Source organism: Artibeus jamaicensis, unplaced genomic scaffold (genome assembly GCF_021234435.1).
Source record: "Artibeus jamaicensis isolate MK-2021 breed Jamaican fruit bat unplaced genomic scaffold, CSHL_Jam_final contig_468, whole genome shotgun sequence".
Lineage (NCBI taxonomy): Eukaryota > Metazoa > Chordata > Mammalia > Chiroptera > Phyllostomidae > Artibeus > Artibeus jamaicensis.
This window is the reverse complement of record NW_026521846.1, coordinates 319,101-339,018: the sequence shown is the minus strand read 5'-3', so window position 1 is coordinate 339,018 and position 19,918 is coordinate 319,101. Positions and strand designations below refer to the sequence as shown.

Genomic DNA, 19,918 nt, shown 5'->3' with positions numbered 1-19,918 from the left:
GTAAAGTGTGGGGACTGCTCCCTAAGTTCAAGTTCACTTTTCCAGCCAATTAAAAAAACAATATTTATAAATAATGATGTTGTCAAATTGGCTGAACTAATGGACAAGGTGAGTCTATTACAAACAGTAAAATGATAACCAAAAGAATTAAAAGAAGACCAACAGATTATTTACAATGGCAAGAAGGTGGAAGCAAAATTTTCATCAACAGATAAATGGATAAACAAAATATGATCTGTCCATACAATGGAACATTATCTAGCCTTAAAAAGGAATTAAATTCTGACACATGCTACGACTTGGATGAAACTTGAGGATGTTATGCTAAGTAAAATAAGCCAGTTACACAAGGACAGATAATGTATTATTGCACTTCTATGAGATACCTAGAATAGCCAAATTCATCCAGACAGAAAGTTGATTGGTGATTGCCAAGAGTCTGAGGGATGGAAGAATAAGGAGTTAGTGTTTAATGGGAACAGAGTTGCAGTTCTGCAAGATAAAAAGAATTCTGGAAATAGATGGGGGCACAGCAATTTGAATATATTTAATGCCACTAAATTGTGCACTTAAAATGAAAAATTTTATGTAATGTTTATTTTTCCACAACAAGTACATAGATAATGTAGATTTAAAGAAGAGGATGTAATTCCAACAGTTTGATGACTATAGTAAAGTAATAAAAATAATAACATCTACTGAGTTCATACTCTGCTCTGAGCTTCAGGGCTTTGTGAGGAGTTGACAGGAGGTCAAAATAGTCAGAATTTGCTTTGACAGGCCTTGCCTGGCATGGCAGCCACCCTTCATTTGGTGCTGGAAGGCCAACTGTCAAGACCTTCATCCTACAACCTGCCCTCTAAGAGAAGAAATTTCTAAGGCAGTTGTCTTGACGCTTTGACGTATATCAGCTTTGCCTAAAAAGATTATTAAAACCCATGTTTCTGTAACCCACCCTCACAATTTCTGACTCAGTAGGTCTAGGGTAAGGTCCAAAAATTTTTTTTAATATATTTTATTGATTATGCTATTACAATTGTCCCATTTCCCTCCCTTCATTCCCCTCCACCCTGCACACCCCCTCCCACCCACCTTTCCCCCCTTTAGTTCATGTCCGTGGGTCATAAGTTCTTTAGCTTCTACATTTCCCATATTATTCTTGCCTTCCCTCTGCCTATTTTCTATCTACCATCAATGCTACTTATTCTTTGTATCTTCCCCCCCTTCTCTTCCCATTCCCCTGTTGATAACCCTCCATGTAATCTCCATTTCTGTGATTCTGTTCCTGTTTTAGTTATTTGCTTAGTTTGTTTCTGTTTTTGTTTTAGGTGTGGTTGTTAATAATTGTGAGTTTGTTGTTATTTTACTATACAAGTTTTTATCTTCTTTTTCTTAGATAAATCCCTTTAATATTTCATGTAATAAGGGCTTGGTGATGATGAACTCCTTTAACTTGACCTTATCCGAGAAGCGCTTTATCTGCCCTTCCATTCTAAATGATAGCTTTGCTGGATAAAGCAATCTTGGATACAGGTCCTTGCCTTTCATGACTTGGAATACTTCTTTCCAGCTCCTTTTTGCCTGCAAGGTCTCTTTTGAGAAAACTACTGACAGTCTGATGGGAACTCCTTTGTAGGTAACTGTCTTTTTATCTCTTGCTGCTTCTGGGATTCTCTCCTTCATTTTAATCTTGGCTAATGTAATTATGATGTGCCTTGGTGTGTTCCTCCTTGGATCCAACTTCTTTGGGACTCTCTGAGCTTCCTGGATTTCCTGGAAGTCTATTTCCTTTGCCAGACTGGGGAAGTTCTTCTTTATTATTTGTTCAAATAACTTTTTCACTTGTTGCTCTTCCGCTTCCCCTTCTGGTACCCCTGTAATTCAGATGTTGGAATATTTAAAGATATCCTGGAGGTTCCTAAGCCTCTCCTCATTATTTTGAATTCTTGTTTCTTCATTCTTTTCTATTTGGTTGTTTCTTCCTTCTGGTCCACTGCATTGATTTTAGTCCCAGTTTCCTTCCCATCACTATTGTTTCCCTGTGCATTTTTCTTTATTTCACTTAACATAGCCTTCATTTTTTTCATCTAACTTTTGACCAAAATCAACCAGTTCTGTGAATATCCTGATTACCAATGCTTTGAACTACACATCTGATAGGTTGGCTGTCTCTTCATCACTGAGTTGTATTTGATCTGTTCTTCCATTTTAGCCATTATTTTTGTCTTGTTGTACCTGTTACATTAAGGGGTGGAGCCTTAGGTATGCACCAGGGTGGGGCAACCCAGTCAATGGGTTGTGATGCTGTATTTGGGGAAGGGGTTCAAGAGATAAAATGGCACTTGCTCCACTCTCTGTCAGATTTCAGTCCCTTTAGCCACTTCCCCTGAGCAAACTGGGCCTTTCTGGTGCTGATTCCCATGTGGGTGGGCTTGTGTACATTCTAGGACCCTGTGGGTCTCTCCAACAAACTCTTCTGTGAGGCTGGGCATCTCTCTCAGCACCTCAGCCTCCACAGGTGTTTTCAATCGGAGTTTTGAGGCTTTACTTCCCCGTGCTGGGATCCTAGTTTGTGCAGCTTGTCTTCCTCCCCAGTTTCTCTGGGTTTATCTGTGCACAAATGTGAAACTGCCTGGCCAGCCAGCCACCTCCCGTGCCCCACTTCCCAATTGCCACCTCGCTGGGTTTGCCCGTTGCCACCCTAAGCCTAGGGTCTTCCAGCCACCACCTGCAGGCCCAGGGTTTTCCCACTGCCATCTTGTGTGCCCAGGGTTTGTCAGCTGCTGCCTTCCATGCCCAGTGTCACTGCATTTTTTACTGAGACACAACTCTGCCCTTCATACCGATCTGGATGAATGTGTCTATTTTAACTCCTTGGTTGTCAGACTTCCATACAGTTTAATTTTCTGTCATTTCTGGTTGTTATTTTGTTTCTAAATTGTTGTTGTCTTTATTTTGTGCAAGGAGGCACAGTGTGTCTACCTACACCTCCATCTTGGCCAGAAGTTGAGATCCAAGAATTTGTATCTAACAAGTTTCTAGGTGGTTCCAAAGCATCTAGTGCAAAGGCCACACCTTGATGACCACCAAGGACCACATCTTGGGAACGATAAGAAATCATGCCCTGAGAACAACCAGTGAACACACCTTGAAGACTGCCTGGGGACACACCTTGGGGAACTATCAGGGGCCACATGTGAGAGACTGCCAACCCCTGAACTACCAGGGGCCATGCTTTGAGGACCACCACCCAAAGAGATGTCTTGGAGAGGACATTGGGAATTAGAAATGTCTTGTCTACTTTTTATCTAGCAGTACTGCAAGCACCAAGTAGGAGTGCTGTTCTTAGGAGCTATGCTCCAGGACAAGAACAAGAGCATATGCAGGGGACAGTATGGTAAGGGCAATCAGGAAGACAGCAGCCCCGCAGATGGGGTCTGGAAAGGCAGAGGCATGATCAGTGTCAAAGGTGCTCCAATGCATGGCTCCAGGACAAGAACCATGGCTTGGCCAGAAATTACCTTGGTGTTGCCCCAAACCCACCCCAGTTAGAAGTGTCCCCACCTCCTGCATCAGCCAAGGGCTGAGCACTTGCAGGCAGACAACAGTAGAGCCCAGTGCCTCACACCCTGCCTGAAATGACTCAAGAGAGAAGGAGACAGCTCAGGTTTTTTTCCAGAAGTTCAGGAATTCCCCTGAAGACTAAGATGGGAACTGCAATTGTCAGGAACCAGGTAGATTGAGCGGCACCTCCCATAACCCTCAACACTTCCATTTTCTGATTCCCATCCATGCACTCCTGGCTGGCACACACCTCTGTGGTTTTTGCAACACTAACAGAATGTAGGAACTCACAATGGTCTGCAGAACAGAGCCAGTTTTATATCTCAGAATGTGTAGCAACTTCCACATTGCCAAAAATGTTCGGGGAGCAGTTCCCCTGGGCAGATCCTTGAAGCTCAGCTGCAACTGTGCTATAACCATCAACATTAGGACATGGGCTTGTGACAACACAGGTAACAGGAAACCCAGTTCCAGTAACTGCGACCTCTCCAGTGTGGGAGCCAATGCATGGCTCATTCTCCAGTAAGGAAATGCTGCTTGTGTAAGAATGGCCACAACCACTTTGTAAAGTATGTGATTGTCTACTATGCTATACACCTGAAATTAGTGCAAAATAATATTGTAATAATGCAAACTGTAATCAAAAAATTAAGAAAAAACAATGGCCATAACTAAATGAGAATCTATTAGCAGAGCCATCAATGTTTTCTAATCTTAGAAAACTTATGCAGCAGGCATCACTGTTCCCATTATACAGATGAAAAAGCAAGACTCAATGAAACTTAGATTCAGAGAAAAAAAGTTATCTGAAATCAAACTGCTATAAGCCTCAGAAACAAGGTCAAACCCAGACTATTCTGACTCCAAAGCTCCATACCCCCTTCACAACTCTTGCTTGGTTTGATACATGTGGTAAGAAAAAAACCCCAGGAAGCACTGCAGGGGGCCCTGGTTGGTCTTACAAACTTATTGCTAACTCCTGGCAGTAGGAGGTGAAGAGCCCTGCCTGCTTTCTGGCCCTCATTTACAACACAAACAAGTAGTAATAGAACAAGACCCTATGGCCTCAGGGGAATAGCTGATACCTGAGGGCTACCAAGCCAAGGGTTTGTTAGTCTGGGCACAAAGTAGACACCAGCTGACCAGTCACCCCTGGGCTGACACCAGCAGCATACCCAGCATTAGTCACTCATCCTCCAGGGCTCCTCATCCTCCAATCCCAAGAGAGCTGAAACCACTGGGAACTTTGCAGCATCCTTTACACTTCTCAGGCCACTTGTTAGGATATGAGAAATGAAAAAATGATTTACGGCATTGGTTAGTTGACACAGTTGTCCTATTTACCTTATTAAATTTCAAGTATAATTTGGTCAGAATATATACACAAAAATCACTAAACTTTATATTGTATCTAGAAGAATATATTTCTGGCTTTTAAGGAATCAAGCATCTCCTAATTCCCATGGAATTAATTACTAAATCAAAGAATTAACTCTTAATTCTCACAGACCAAAGAAAGCCTACCAAAGTGAGAGCACAAACCACCTGCATCACACATAAAAAGAAACAGTCTTCTTGCATTCCTCTCCTATGCCAGGCAGAACTAGATCCAGAAAATCTGCTTTTGGGTTTAATGAGAAAAGAGACACTTTCAGATGCAACTTTGCACATGGTGTTTTTCACAAAAGTGCAGAGCAAGGAAACAGTGGGAGGCAGGTCCATTAGCCCCTGAGCTGAATCTCTGCCTCTCTGTGACTCAGTTCCCACCTGTAACATCAGGCTCCTTAAGGGTCTGTCCACAAGTGAAGGTCTACTGTTCAAATTATGACTCAAGTTCAGAGCCTTCAAGCTTTTCCCCTGAGACCTAGATATTTGTTTAACCAGAATGAATCCTGGCAAAACTCTTGATGTGTCAGGAATATTTTTAACCCAGACCTAATTTCTCTACATGCCTGGGAGATGGGAAATGGCACCCAAGGAAACTCAAAAGGAGGCGAGGAGCCTCAGCACACTACACAAGTGAGTGAAGCATGTTTTCTAGGTGCCTGCCTTCTGTGGGGATATGACAGGTACCACCCCCACTGCTTCTCCATCTCTCTCCCAGCCTTGCTATGCAGGCCTCTCTGCCTCCAGTCTACACTGCCTCCCACCCCACTATATTTGTCACTCCCTCGCTAAAATGTCTTCAAAAGCTACCCATGTTCTCAAGGAACATTCCTACATGTTTGGCCCTGAATGATATGTGCCCCTCTTCCTCTCCTAATCTCCTACTGCACCCCCAGTGGTGTCTGGCCAAATGAACTGTTCACTTATCTATCCTCTGACCCTTTGCTCTTACTCAGGTGACTCTTCTTCCTGAGATGCCCTCCTTTGGCTTCACATGTCCAAATACTGCTGCCTTCAAAATACAGCTCCAGGCTACCTCCTGGACACAGCTTCCTTGATGTCCCAACCAAGAAGGTCACACTCATCTCTCCAGCTCCCAAATTCCCACCACCGCTGGCCCCATCTGTGATTAGAAAGCAGCCACTACCAGCATGTGACAGCACTTTGCAGTTTTCGAAGCTGCATGCACACTTGATCTTAGTAATTACACCAGGATGCACAGGGTTCTGATCATCCCCATGTGCGGGTGAAGAGGGGAGCCTGGGAGTTCAAGTTACCTGTGCTTGGACACGGTCTGTGGAGTCAGGCAGAGTAAAAGTGCGTATTTTGTAATTCCTAAATTTACCATTTTTCTCCAGTAACTGCCCTATAACTGCAGCAATCATCACTTTCTTCACATTATTATTCATGAATATGCTTTTTCTTTCTCATTCCTATATTTCCTCAGTTCCAACTTTTGATCAATTGTAAAGTGCTATTACTATTTAATAAGGTGTGGGGGGTGACGTATGATAACATTAAACACGTCAAAAATGACCTATGCTGACACATTAAATTGTGTGAGGAAATAGTATTTCTTGCACTAAAGGTGGTATTTTATGTGGGTAATGCAAGGGGGACCCCTTTTTGAAAAAGGAAGTAGTAGAATGACTGTAGGGTAACTGCGCCTCTGTTCTCTTGTCCCAAGACAAACCTATGGCCCCATTTCAGTCACCACGACACATGTCATTTATAGATGAAATGTTTCCTGAGACCGGTGCATGAGAGCAAAAACTAAGATAAACTAAAACTTGGTGTTTTTTTTCTGGTTGAGGAGTAGTGCCCTGGGTGTGTGTGTGTGTGTGTGTGTGTGTGTGTGTGTGTGTGTGTGTCTTCGGAATACCTAGACATTTCCTCATCCTGACGCTCCCGGCTCTTTCCTGACCCCAGCATTTCTCAGCCAGCAGCTGCACCCCCCCCATGCAACTGCTGCGCATGCGCTGGATTCCCTGCACCTGGGTGGGAGACTGGCTCCTGCGGAAGAGAGGAGCGCCTAGTGGCTTACTCCTCCCCCTTTAGGGCTGCTGCTCCCTCTTCGTTGCTGTGCTCCTCCCGTTCCTGCAGGATCCTCACTATCAAGACAGAGACAAATGTTTTACATGCGTCTCCCATCCAACTGCCTTCTGCGCACGAGGCCACGTTCTCCTTGATCTGGTCCACACTCAAGAGGCCCAGATGTAGGGCCTAATGTAGGGGAAAGCCCTATAGTAACTCCCAGTATGCTTTGACTAAGTATATAACTCAATTTTTCACATGTACATATCTTTATTCATCTTTGTATGTATCTTATATGTGCATGTCATTTGAAAATCTGATGTTGGAGCACTACTTGGGAAAATTTATTATTACATTGAAAACACAAAAATCAAAAAAGTATCCTTCCTTTCTTGCATACTACTTTTACATCCAAGCATACTTTATTTATAATTGATATATAAACAATTTTATTGGATGAATCACCCATCACCATATGATAAACATATTCTATGTTGTCCTTTTCCTTAAATTATCAGATTTAATCATCATAAAGCATCTCTTGGTCTGTCTGACATAATTGACTTACTCCCTAATAACTGGATGTTGAGGGTGTCTCCATTGCTCTTATGGGCGATGCTGGGGAAAGGACACCCACTCAATTATTTAGTTTCCTGTGAATCATCTGTGAAGATGAATTCTTAAAAGGAAGATTAATAATTGGACCAAAAGAGCAGTATTTGCATTAGTGCCAAACATTGACTATTGATATTCAGAAGTAGTTCCTCAAGTTGTTAGTAGAAGTGTTGCCAATTGCAAAGGGCATAGGCTTTAACATCAAGTGGAATTGGTTGAAACTTCAGCTCAGACACTTACTGTCTGAGGGATTAAGGACCCTACCTCTCTGAGACTCCACAATATCACCTGTAAAATGGGAGTGATGAAACTGATCTCATTGAGTAGATTAAATGAGTATGTAAATAGCGATACCCTACCCAGTGCCTGGTTTATTGTAGGGACTAAATCCACTCTTTTTGCCCTCCATGCTTTCTTTCTCCTTGAAATTATTTGAGACATGAGGCCTTTCACTTCTCTACCTTCCCATCCTTCTTGAACCATGTTCCCCACAAAAGCCTCTGGCCATAATACAAGACATCTTTCTTTGACAGGTGCTGCTCAACAGAAATATAAAGCCAGCCACAGATTCAAGCCACATGTGTAATTTTAAATTTTCTGGTAGCCACATAATAAATAGGCTACATTAATTGAACCTGATTATTTATATACATTTTTAAATATTTCATTTAACCCAGTATCACAAATACTATCTTTTTGATATACAATCAGTGTTCTTTAACTATTAATGAGATGTTTCACATTTATTTTCATTGTTTGTAATATCTTTGAAATCAGATGTATGTTTTATACTCACAGCACATCTTAGTTCAGGCTGTTTACATTTCAGGTTGGGCTACAGGCTACTATCTGAGTAGCCCACATCGAGACTTTGAAACTTAAGCTTTCACAAGGTATGTGGATTCTTCAAATGGGACTATTAGCCAAGGATTTAGGAACATTGTCTGGAGACATCATTTCAAAGGCAAAATGCAGGAACATTTTGATGGTTTGCAGCACTTGGAGGGAGATAAATGCAAGGGTCTAGTTGTAAATAAAATGGATAGCAACTCTGTAGTGTGACTCAAAGAACTCTGAAGAGTCCATCTTCCTCCTCTCCCTCCTGCACAAAATGTCTCCCTCCCCAGTGGCCAAGCTGACTTTCTTTTCTACCATGAAGGTCCCTTGGGGGCATGAGGAACCAAGATTTCACTTCTCTCTTAATGTCTAATACATATCACCACCTTTGCGTGTTAAACCTATATTCTGTAATAACCACCACCTTGTATATATGCTTCTTCACCTTGACCCAACTCAGTGAATGACAACTCAATTCTCTCTGTTGCTCTAGAGTCATCTTCAACTTTTCTCTCCCACCACCTATATTTAAAACATCATCAAATCTGCCCTGACTAGTGTGGCTCAGCAAATTGAGTGCTGGCCTATGAACCAAAGGGTCACTGGTTTGATTTCCAGTCAGGGCACATGCCTGGCTTGCAGGCCAGGTCCCCAGTAGGGTGCACTTGGGATGCAACCACACATTGATGTTTCTCTCCCTTTCTCCTTTCCTTCCCCTCTCTCTAAAAATAAATTAATTAAATCTTTAAAATATGATCAAATCTGATTATCAGAAAGTATCTAGAATCTCACCACTCTAGCCACATGTCATTATTTCTATTACTATCACTTTTGGGCAAGCCACCATTTCCTCTAGCCTGGATTATTACAACAGCCTCTTGACTGATAGCCTTGCTTCTTTCTTTGCTACTCATTGAGAAACTAGAGTGATTCTTTTCTAAAATGTAAATATAAATCAAAAAGTAAAAAATGTATTTTAATGACAGCTGAAGAAGACCTAAATAAGTGTGGAGAAAAACCTTTTTCATAAATTGGAGGAGTCATTTTCACAAAGATATCACCTCTTTCCAAATTATATTTCCAATCAAATCTGAACATAGCTTTCTTGTTGAACCTGAAAAGCTGCTCCTAAAATTCATATGAAGGAAGAATATACCAAGAATGTGAAGAAGAATGGAAGAAAGAAAAAAAAAAGAGGAGACTTTTCCCAGATATCAAAATTTATTATAAGCCTATACTTAATATTATGTAGTATTGGCAAAGGGTTATTGTCAAACAAATTGACAGCTTAGAAAAACAAACTGAAATATACACAACAACCTGATTTACAACAGAACTGTTGTAGATGACTGGGTAAAGAATGGCTCATGAGTATCCACATAGGAAAATCAGAATAAAATAAAATGTCCCCCCTTATCACACCACACAGAAAAATTATTTCCAGGTGAGAATAAAGACTTAAATGTGGAAATCAAAATTAATTCTAAATTTTAAAAATAATGTAAGAGAATAGTTTTGTAACTTTATAGTGAAGAATTTCTTAGACAATGCCTAAGTATATATCATAAAGGAACATGTGGATAAATAAACTCATTTAGAATTAAGATACTTGCTCATTAATAGAAATCACAAAGAATGTAAGGATACAGGGCACAAACAAGAAAAAAATATTTACAACATACATAAATGATAAAGCATTAGTACCAAATATGTACTGAGTTACAGTAAGTCAACAGAATAAAAGACAGATGACCTCATAAAGAAATGGGAAAAAAATTGAACCAAAAAAAAAAAAGGAACACCGAATGACCAATAAACATATCAAAGATGTTCAACCTTAGTAATTGAGGAAATGCAAATTTAAACATTATTTGATAGTTTTTCATTTTCACTGGATTGGCAAAAATTAAAACTTTAATGTCAAATGTTGGTGAAGCTGTGGAGCATCAAAAACTTTTACACATTGCTGATGGGTGGGGGGAAAGATATGCTGGTATTATCCAGTCAGGTTGAAGATATATATATGACCCACCAATTGCACTTCTAGCACATGTACCCTAGGTAATTCTTGCACACATGCCCTAGGATAAATGTGCAAGGAGAGTCCTAGCAGCACATACAAGTGCTACAGCGCCTAGCAGCTTATAATAGGAAAATAAAAACCTAGAAACATTCCAAGTTCCCATCAGCAGTAACTTGGAGAAGTATGCAGATATATATTACTATATAACAGAATACTATACAGCTGTAAACATCCATGAATTAGAGGCTTATGCAACAATATGAAGAAATTCAGAAACATAATTTTGAGCAAATTAAGTCTTAAAAGAATATGTAATTCCAATTAACAAAGTTCAAAAACATATAAGACGAAGTAACATATATTTAGCAATTTAAATGTATGAGGTAAGTCTACAAAGAAAATCAAGGGAACAATAAGCCCTACATTTAGGATCACAGTTTTCTGTGACAAGAGAGGGAGAGGGACAAGCAAGGGAGTATGTCAAAGGTGCTGATAATCCCTAAAAACACACTAAGGTGGCAGCACGCAGGGTCCATGACATGTTTATTCCTTATACCCTATATACTTTTCCATCTAGTCAACATTCAAAAGCTTCCCAAATCATGGGGAATACAACCAAAATTCTCCCACTGGAGAGGAAGGCCCTTCCTGACCTGACCCCAGCTGACCACTCTCTAGCTGGTCACTGCATGCCACACACCCCTCTGCTATGCCGACCTCCACCAGGCCTCCACTTCTGTACCGGGGCCTTCTGCATCTCCCTGCCAGAGATCTCTTTTCATAAACCCACAGGACTCAGGCCCTCCCTTACTTCCAGTTTCCACTCATCAGGCACATACATTCTCAACCTCCTGACCCCCACTCCCCACCTCCTGCTTTCCATCCCACTATAGCCCATGGCACCAAGCACCATCAGCCCATCATTGACCCTATGGTCTTTAACAGTGCCTGGAAGGAGGTGGTTTTTGATAAATATTTGTTGAACAGTGAAATGAATGATTACATAGAAAATCATATTAAAATTAAAATGCTCCATGGAAAGGGTAATAACACAGAAAATTCTTATTAACCAGATTATCTGCTCATCACTTCAGAGAGGTTGGGACAAAGGATTGGTTCAGTGTTCTCAAAGGTAAGATTTCAGGGGAGGGGAAAAGAGCAAGTCCTGCTCATTTAGAAAATGTTGGCATTTCTAAGGTTTAATGTGGTAATTCAGATGAGGAAACGGAGGCCCAAACCAGCACCTACTTACCAGACTCCCAGGAGTTACCGCAGTGCCAGGACAGAGCCAGTTCTCTTGGTGACCAGTCAGAAGTGAGCCCTACAGCTCATCAGCCTTCAGAGGCCTACTTAGGGGCTGGGCAAGGGAGTTTCACAGTCAGCCCACCTCTCCACCCCTGGATAGTTGGTACCACCTCCCTAAGCATGGCAGGCCTTCTTCCTTAGCAGAATCATGAGGAAAGACCTGACCTGGAGTCAGAGGGTGAGCATTGGTGCTAGAGCCTGGCCTGTCCCGGCAACACCCAGCAGTGACAGACACCCCAGCAGACCCAGGCATCAGAGTGGCCCTGACCTCAAGTATTGCCCATCCTGCAAAAAATTCCTGCTCCTCAGCTTACCTCCTTTCCCACATTTACAAACCCAGATCAGGCACTGGTGGCCACATGTGTTCCCATGCTTAGCTTTCCAGGAGGCAGCCAGTAGGCCCCACCCTGACAGATAGGAACCCTATGCCCACCTCTATGTTAGCCTGGTGTCGCCAAGAGCAAGGTAACCTACCCAGAGGTGTGTCAGTCAGGACCTGAACACATCAGATGGCATTGGTGCCCCCACATCCAGTCAGAACCCCCCAGGCTTGAGGGAAGAGGACCCGGCCCGGCATCGTCAGCCTTCAATGGCGTTTCACTATGAGTCACTCAAGCTAGGCCTCTGCTCATTTCCTGAAGAAAGGAGAAGTGGGGATTCTGCAAATGACTGATTCTGCCCACTCCCCAGCCATCAACAAAACTGCCAGAGTTCTTGTGGGTGACTCAGGCCCTGCAGAGAGGGTAGTATAGCTCAGTGGTCAGGCAGTGCTGAGGGCAAGGACAGAGGAAAAGCTTGTGAATGGCGGGCAAAGACTTTAGCTCAGTGTTATCAGGCTGGACTTCTCCTCTTCCTCAGCCCCACCTATCTTCTCTGAACCTCCAGTAAAATGACAATGATGGTGGTATTTATGTGAATTTAATTAGAGGTATGTCTAAAGATGCTCCATGGACACTGCATGGGCCTCCTTTCTACCAGGCCAGAGAGAGCTTTACACTTACATCCTTTTCTCCATCCTCAGACCTAACTTGTACAACTGATCAAGATGAAAAAAAAAAGTTTAAATAATAGGATGAAGTTCTCTGAATCTCAGTATCAATATTCTTCTTCCTTTGGGTTTATTAGTTTGAATCATTTCTATCATCTATTCATAACATCATTCAGGTAAAACCAGCCAGCATGTCTATTCAAACACAACACCTCCCTGTGTTACATGAACATGAGAAGTTGTTGGAATGATTGCCTAACCCTTAAAGCTAGCTCCTCACCTGTTTCTACCTATAACCAACTGACCACTTTTGGTTAACTATTAATGAAAGGCAACATCACCTGTTATGGGGTACAAAAAAGTTGAGATTTGTTTAAAGATGAAAACACCATTTGTAATGAAACTTCAACTCTTACCAATGCAAACTTGCCAGTAAACAGTGGCCAAAAATCAGACCTGTCTGATTGAGGACCTGGGCCATATGCTCATGCTGACTCCATGGGCAAAGGTTCCAATATTTCTGCTCAGGTTTTCATTTCTCATTCCACTGTCCTTGGGTCAAAAGGAAGTGAGAATGGAAGGTGGAAGTGTGCACAGCACAATAGGGCACTGCAGAACGTCCTGAGACATGCAGTAAGTGTGTGCAGCAGCACAAGTATGACCTTGTCAAGCCAGAATGGCCTCCAGTACATTTAAAGCAACAAATTAAAACTCATGGTTATACCAGTTCCAAGATCCACTGTGCTATACTGTGTACCATTATAGGAAAAAATGTTAATTTTCTTGGCAGTTGTAGAACAATACTCTACATCAAAAGCCAGAAACTAGGAACAAGTTCCAAATTTAAATAGACTAGCCCTAACAAAGAATAAAAGCAAGCCTGACAGAACCAAAAAAAATTCCATAATTTTAACTGCCAATCAGAACAAAAATCATCACTCTTTAAAGAAAGAAAGCATAATGCAGCATTCGTCCCATGTAACATCCACACTGTCCAGCTTATAACCAAAATTAGAAATACAAAGAAACAGTAAATGTAATCTATAAGAAGGAAAATAACTATCAACTGGAACAGATTCCAAGATGAACCAAATGTTGGAATCATCACACAAAGATTTTTTTTTTTTTTTTTGAGATCATGAAATTTTATTTACATCCATTTCCATTCATTATATCACATCTTGAGGGTAGGCAGTAACTTATTTAAAGGCTATGCTCGTTTTCTGCAGGCTGTGGGCAGAAGACTCCCGAGGAGCAGTAATTATTGATCTGAAACCTTTCAAGTAGAAGAACTGCTGTGGGGATTCTATAACTTTACATATCCCCCAAAGATTTTAAAACAGCTATTAGAAATTTTTCAAATACTTAAAAATATTTATAATAATTAAAAGGTGATAAATTTCAGCAAATAAATGGAAAATATAAGAAGATTTAAGTGTGGGAAGGGGTTGGGGAGATAATCCCTATTAAGTACAAATTGGTTGTTGGAGAACAGTCATGGGGATGTAGAGTACAGCATGGAAAATATAGTCAATAATATTGTAATATTGATAACTATGTATGGTTCCAGGTGGGTACTGGAAATGTCAAGGGGAACATTTTGTAAAGTATATGATTGTCTAAGCACTATGCTATGCACCTGAAACCAATACAAAAAAATATTAGATGTAAAATGTAATTGAAAAAAAAATTTTAAAGATTAGAATGTAAATTCTAGAACTGAAAAGTATATCTGCAATGAAAATTTTCCTGGTGGGCTGATAGCAGATTGTTGATCTCAAAAACAAAAACAAACACAAAAATCCCATCAGCGAAGGTTGAAGACCAATAAATAGGAATTATTCAATCTGAAAAACAGAATGAAAATAAACATGCACTCAGCTGCATTTGTAACAATACCAAATAGTATGCTCTGTGTGTAACAGGTGTCACGGAGAGGTAAAAGAGAAAGAAAAGAGCAGGAAAAAGTGTTTGAAGAAATAATGTTAAATTCCTAAAGTTTGCTGAAAAACAGCAAATTGCAGATACAATAAGCTTAGTAAACCCCAAGGAGAACAAAATGGAAGGAAAATCACATCTGGGTACATCATAGTTAAATTCATGGACATCAAAAATAAAAAAAATAATCTTAAAAGTAGTCAACAGGAACATAACCTCAGGTAAATGGTTTATCAGAAACAATGAAAGTCATAAGACACTGGAAAGATATCTCTAACATGCTAAAAGAAAAAACAAAAACTGTCAACCCATAACACTTTAACCAATGATACCCTTGAAAAGAATAAAGATGTAAAAAAGTTATTTCCAGATAATGACAGCTGAAACCATTAATCTCCAGAAGACTTGTACTACAGGATATTCTAAAGAAAGTTTTTGTGGTTGAAGGGAAAAGACTTCAGATAGAAACTTGGATCTACAGAAGGAAAAGAAAACCACTATTAATGGCAAATGTATACTAAATATGAACAAACTATATACTTTTCCTTATTTTAATTTCTTTAAGAAGCCTATGACTATTTAAATTAAAAAAATTGGAGTTCATACCATATGTAGATAAAATATCTATGACAATGATTGCACCAAAGATGAAGGAATGAATGGAAGCACACTGTTGCAAGCTTGCCTCATTTTACTTGAAATAGCATTTTATTAACTCTGAGTAATAATAAAATTGTGATAAATTAAGGACACGTTTTATTTATAGCTGTGTGAAAAAGGTATCAGAAAAAGTCATGGTTCAGTTCTATTGAACAAACCCACACTGAGCATCTCTTCTGTGCCAGATTCCAGGTAGACCCTAGAGAAACAGAAATGAATAAGGCAAATTGTCTGGGTTATTTCCTACAAGAGTTGTTCAAGGTGGGTAGGTAGTTCTCACTCATATAGTCATTTAGGAACACAAAGTCCTTTGTCCCTTAGAGTCTATTTGTTATCCACATCCAATCAGCAAAAGGGTAAAGAAAGTGTATAAGATAGACCTTCACTCATAAAAGCCCAGCTGGTAAGTGGCATACATACAGCACTTTGATTCACATTTCATTGTAACTGCATAGACATATCTAATGTCAAGGAAAGAAGGGAAGTACAGTCCAGCCATGTGCCACCTTGATCTGTAATTAGGAGAGAATGCATTGTGGGTAGGCTGTCAGTCTCTGCCGTATTCTTTTTAGAGAGCTTATGATCTATACAAAAGACAATATATTAAAAAGTTAATAATACTCTCCTTACATTTAAAATAAACCATTTTAATTTTGTATATGATTCAAAAAATATAAGTAATAAAATGGAAATCAGTCCTGGCTGGTGTGGCTCAGTGGATTGAGTGTTGGTCTGCAAACCAGAGAGTCATGGATTCAATTCCCAGTCAGGGCACATGCCTGGGTTACAGGATGAGTCCCGGGTAGGAGGCATGTGAGAGGCAACTACACATTGATGTTTCTCTCCCTCTCTTTCTCCCTCCCTTTCCCTCTATCTAAAAAAAAAATAAGTAAAATCTTTAAAGAAAATGAAAATTATTAATATCCTAACAGCTAAACAATAGCTATGCGAAAATAGAATTTCATTCTTTTTTCTATGTTTACCAAAGTATTTTTTGATCTTATCTTTTTAACAATTTTGAATCATGACATAAATTTTGCTTCATAATCTGTTGGGATTTTTATTCACTGACTTCATTATAAAAACTTTCCCATTTCATTATTACAATGCATTTTAAATATATTTTATTGATTATGCTATTCCAGTTGTCCCATTTTTCCCCTTTTATTTCCCTCCACCCTGCACATACCCCCCCACCCACATTCCCCCCCTTTAGTTCATGTCCCCAGGTTGTACATATAATTTATTTGGCTTTTACTTTTCCTATACTATTCTTAACCTCCCCATGTCTCTTTTCTACCTACCATTTATGCTTTTTATTCCCTGTACCTTTTCCCCCTTTCTCCCCCTCCCACTTCCCCACTGATAACCCTCCATATTTTCTCCATTTCTGTGATTCTGTTCCTGTTCTAGTTGTTTGCTTAGTTCGTTTTTATTTTCTTAGGTTTGGTTGCTGATAGTTGTGAGTTTGTTGTCATTTTACTGTTCATATTTTTTATCTTCTTTTACTTAGATAAGTCACTTTAACATTTCATATAATAAGGGCTTGGTGATGATGAACTCCTTTAACTTGACCTTATCTAAGAAGCACTTCATATTCCCTTTCATTCTAAATGATAGCTTTGCTGGATAGAGCAATCTTGGATGTAGATCCTTGCCTTTCAAGACTTCGACTACTTCTTTCCAGCTCCTTCTTGCCTGCCAGTTTCCTGTTTTAGAAATGAGCTGACAGTCTGATGGGAACTCCTTTGTAGGTAACTGTCTCCTTATCTCTTGCTGCTTTTAAGATTCTCTCCTTCATTTGAATCTTGGCTAATGTAATTTTAATGTGCTTCGGCATGTGCTTCCTTGGGTCCAACTTCTTTGGGACTCTCTGAGCTTCCTGGACTTCCTGGAAGTCTCTTTCCTTTGCCAGATTGGGGAATTTCTTTTTCATTATAGTTTCAAATAAGTTTTCAATTTCTTGCTCTTCCTCTTCTCCTTCTGGCACCCTTATGATTCAGATGTAAAAATGCTTAAAGATGTTCTGGAGGTTCCTGAACCTCTCCTCATTTTTTTTGAATTCTTGTTTCTTAATTCTGTTCTGGTTGAATGTTTCTTTCTTCCTTCTGCTCCAAACCATTGATTTGAGTCCTGGTTTCCTTCTCATCACTGTTGGCTTCCTATACATTTTCCTTTATTTCCCTTTTCATAGCCTTCACTTTTTCTTCTATTTTGCGACTATATTCAACCAACTGTCTGAGCATACCAGTGTTTTGAACTTTGCATCTGATAGTTTGGCTATCTCTTTGTCACTTAGTTATATTTTTTCTGGAGCTTTGATCTGTTCTTTCATTTGGCATTTTATTTTATTTTATTTTATTTTATTTTATTTTATTTTATTTTATTTTATTTTATTTTAATTATTTTGGTCTGGGCACTCCTGTTATCTAGGGCGGAGCCTTAGGTATTCGCCAGGGTGAGGCAACCCACTTTGAGTGTTGTGGTACTGTACATGGGGAGGGGTCTGAGAAGGAACAATCCTGCTTGTTCAGCTTTCTGCTGGCTTTCAGTCACTTCCTCTGCTACCCTAATCAAATTGGGCCATTCTGGTGCTGATTCTCCAGTGGGTGGATTTGTGTATGTTCTAGGAGCCTGGGAGGGGGGTTGTTTCTCTCCAACACACTCTCCTGTGAGGCTGGGAGTTTCTCCAGCTGCCTCCTCAACCCTCACAAGTGTTTTCAGTCAGAGGATTAGAGGCTTTATTTCCCTGTACTGTAACCCTGGGTTATGCAGTCTATCTCGCTCCGCAGCTGTTCCTTCTAGTTTACCTGCATTCGAATGTGGGACCACCCAGTCCTCTCCACCCAGCTGCCCCTCCTACCAGTCTGGATGAATAGTTCTTCTTTAACTCTTAGGTTGTCAGACTTCCATACAGTTTGATTTTCTGTCAGTTCTGATTGGTTTTTTTGTTTGTTTGTTTTTAAATTTGTTGTTGTTCTTCTTTTGGTTGTGCAAGGAGGTACAATGTGTCTACTTATGCCTCCATGTTGGCCAGAAGTCTAAAATATATTTTTAATACCAATTGGGATCAAGAAGGAAGGTTGTGTACACAGCAATTTTTTTTTTAACCTGAAGAGAAAGCTTTAATTCTGAGTGCTTTTATGCCCTGACACCACCGCTGTGGCATTGGCAGAAATTAGGTTCTCAACTTTGGGGAAGACCTCATGGAAACAAAGTGAGGATATCAATATGTAGCAGGCCTTGCAATAAGGCAGGTGAGGAATTGTTTTGAAAAAAGATTCATGGGAAACATATGGCATTGGAACAACACAGACATCCATGATGAAAATAAATCAATCCCAATTTCTACCTACCTCACACCATATACAAAAAAATCCACATGTTTTTCAGATCAAAATGAAAAAGCTAAAGCTATAGTGGCCCTGGGAGAAAACATAGGAGAATATCTAGGCAACTGGAAAGTAAGAAAAGGTTTCTTGGACAGAACCCAGAAAGCAATAACCATTTAAAAAATTGATAAAATAAACTTTATCAAAATTTAAAAGCTTCTTATGATTTTCCTAAAAGACACTATTAGAAAATTTAAAAAACAAGTCAAAAAATAGTATGAAGTGTATATATAAACAAGGAAGTATTTAGAACATGTAAAGATCACCAATAAATCACTAATTGAAAGATAAGCAACCCAATAAGAAAGGGACTTAGATACCAGAAAACAAAATATGCACACGCACACATTATTGACCACCTTTTGACCATTTATATATATGTGTGTATATATACATACACATATATACACATATATACAAATGGCCAAAAAGTACATAAAAATGTGCTTGATATTGTTAATTATCAGGTAAAGACAAATTAAAACCCTTTGAGATACCTCAGCACACCCACTAGAATAGCTAAAATCTTAAAGATTATTGATGCCCAATAGTGAGGATGTAAAGCCACTGGAATGTTCCTACATTGCTGTTAAGAATGTGCAGTGATAGAACTACTTTTGAAAACAGTTTAGCAGCTTCTGATAAAGTTAAGCATACACATATCATGTGCCCCAGCAATTCCACTCCCATGACCTTACCCGAGATAAATGAAAACACATGTTCACATAAAGATTATACATGAATATTCATAACAACTTTATTCATGACAGCTGAAAAACAGAAACAAACCAAATTTCATTAACTGGATAATGAATAAACAAATCATGGTATATATACACACAGTGGAATTCTACTCAGCAATAAAAATATCTAACTATTGATACATATTTCAACATGAATAAATTGCATAGACATTACTGAGAGAAGCTGCACACAAAAAATGCATTCTGTGATTCCATTTACACAAAAAATCAATCTATACTGGAAAAAATGAAACAGTGGCTGGCTCTGGGAAGGAGGTAGTGTAGTGAGTGGAAAGGGGCACAAAGGAATTTTATGAGGTGATGTATTTTATGTCTTGACAGAAGTATGGGTTACACAGGTGAAACAATTTTTTTAAATCATGCAGTTAAGATTTGTACATTTAGATATATATAATACTTTACATTAAAAATC

At 39.6% G+C, this 19,918-nt stretch overlaps 1 protein-coding gene across 5 annotated transcripts in view; it reads right to left on the bottom strand.

The window, feature by feature from the left end:
• Nucleotides 1-12,370, bottom strand: part of WDFY4 (WDFY family member 4) — a 362,573-nt gene extending 350,203 nt beyond the window's left edge. For 4 of the 5 annotated variants that reach the window (XM_053667357.1, XM_053667359.1, XM_037167947.2 and 1 more), the window contains exon 1: nt 12,239-12,370. The gene's annotated coding sequence lies outside the window, so the exon portion shown is untranslated. Of the gene's footprint in view, nt 1-11,711; nt 11,998-12,238 lie in introns of those variants that run through there. The other variant, XM_053667358.1, reaches the window with a different exon arrangement.
• Between the last annotated feature and the right edge of the window lie 7,548 nt (nt 12,371-19,918).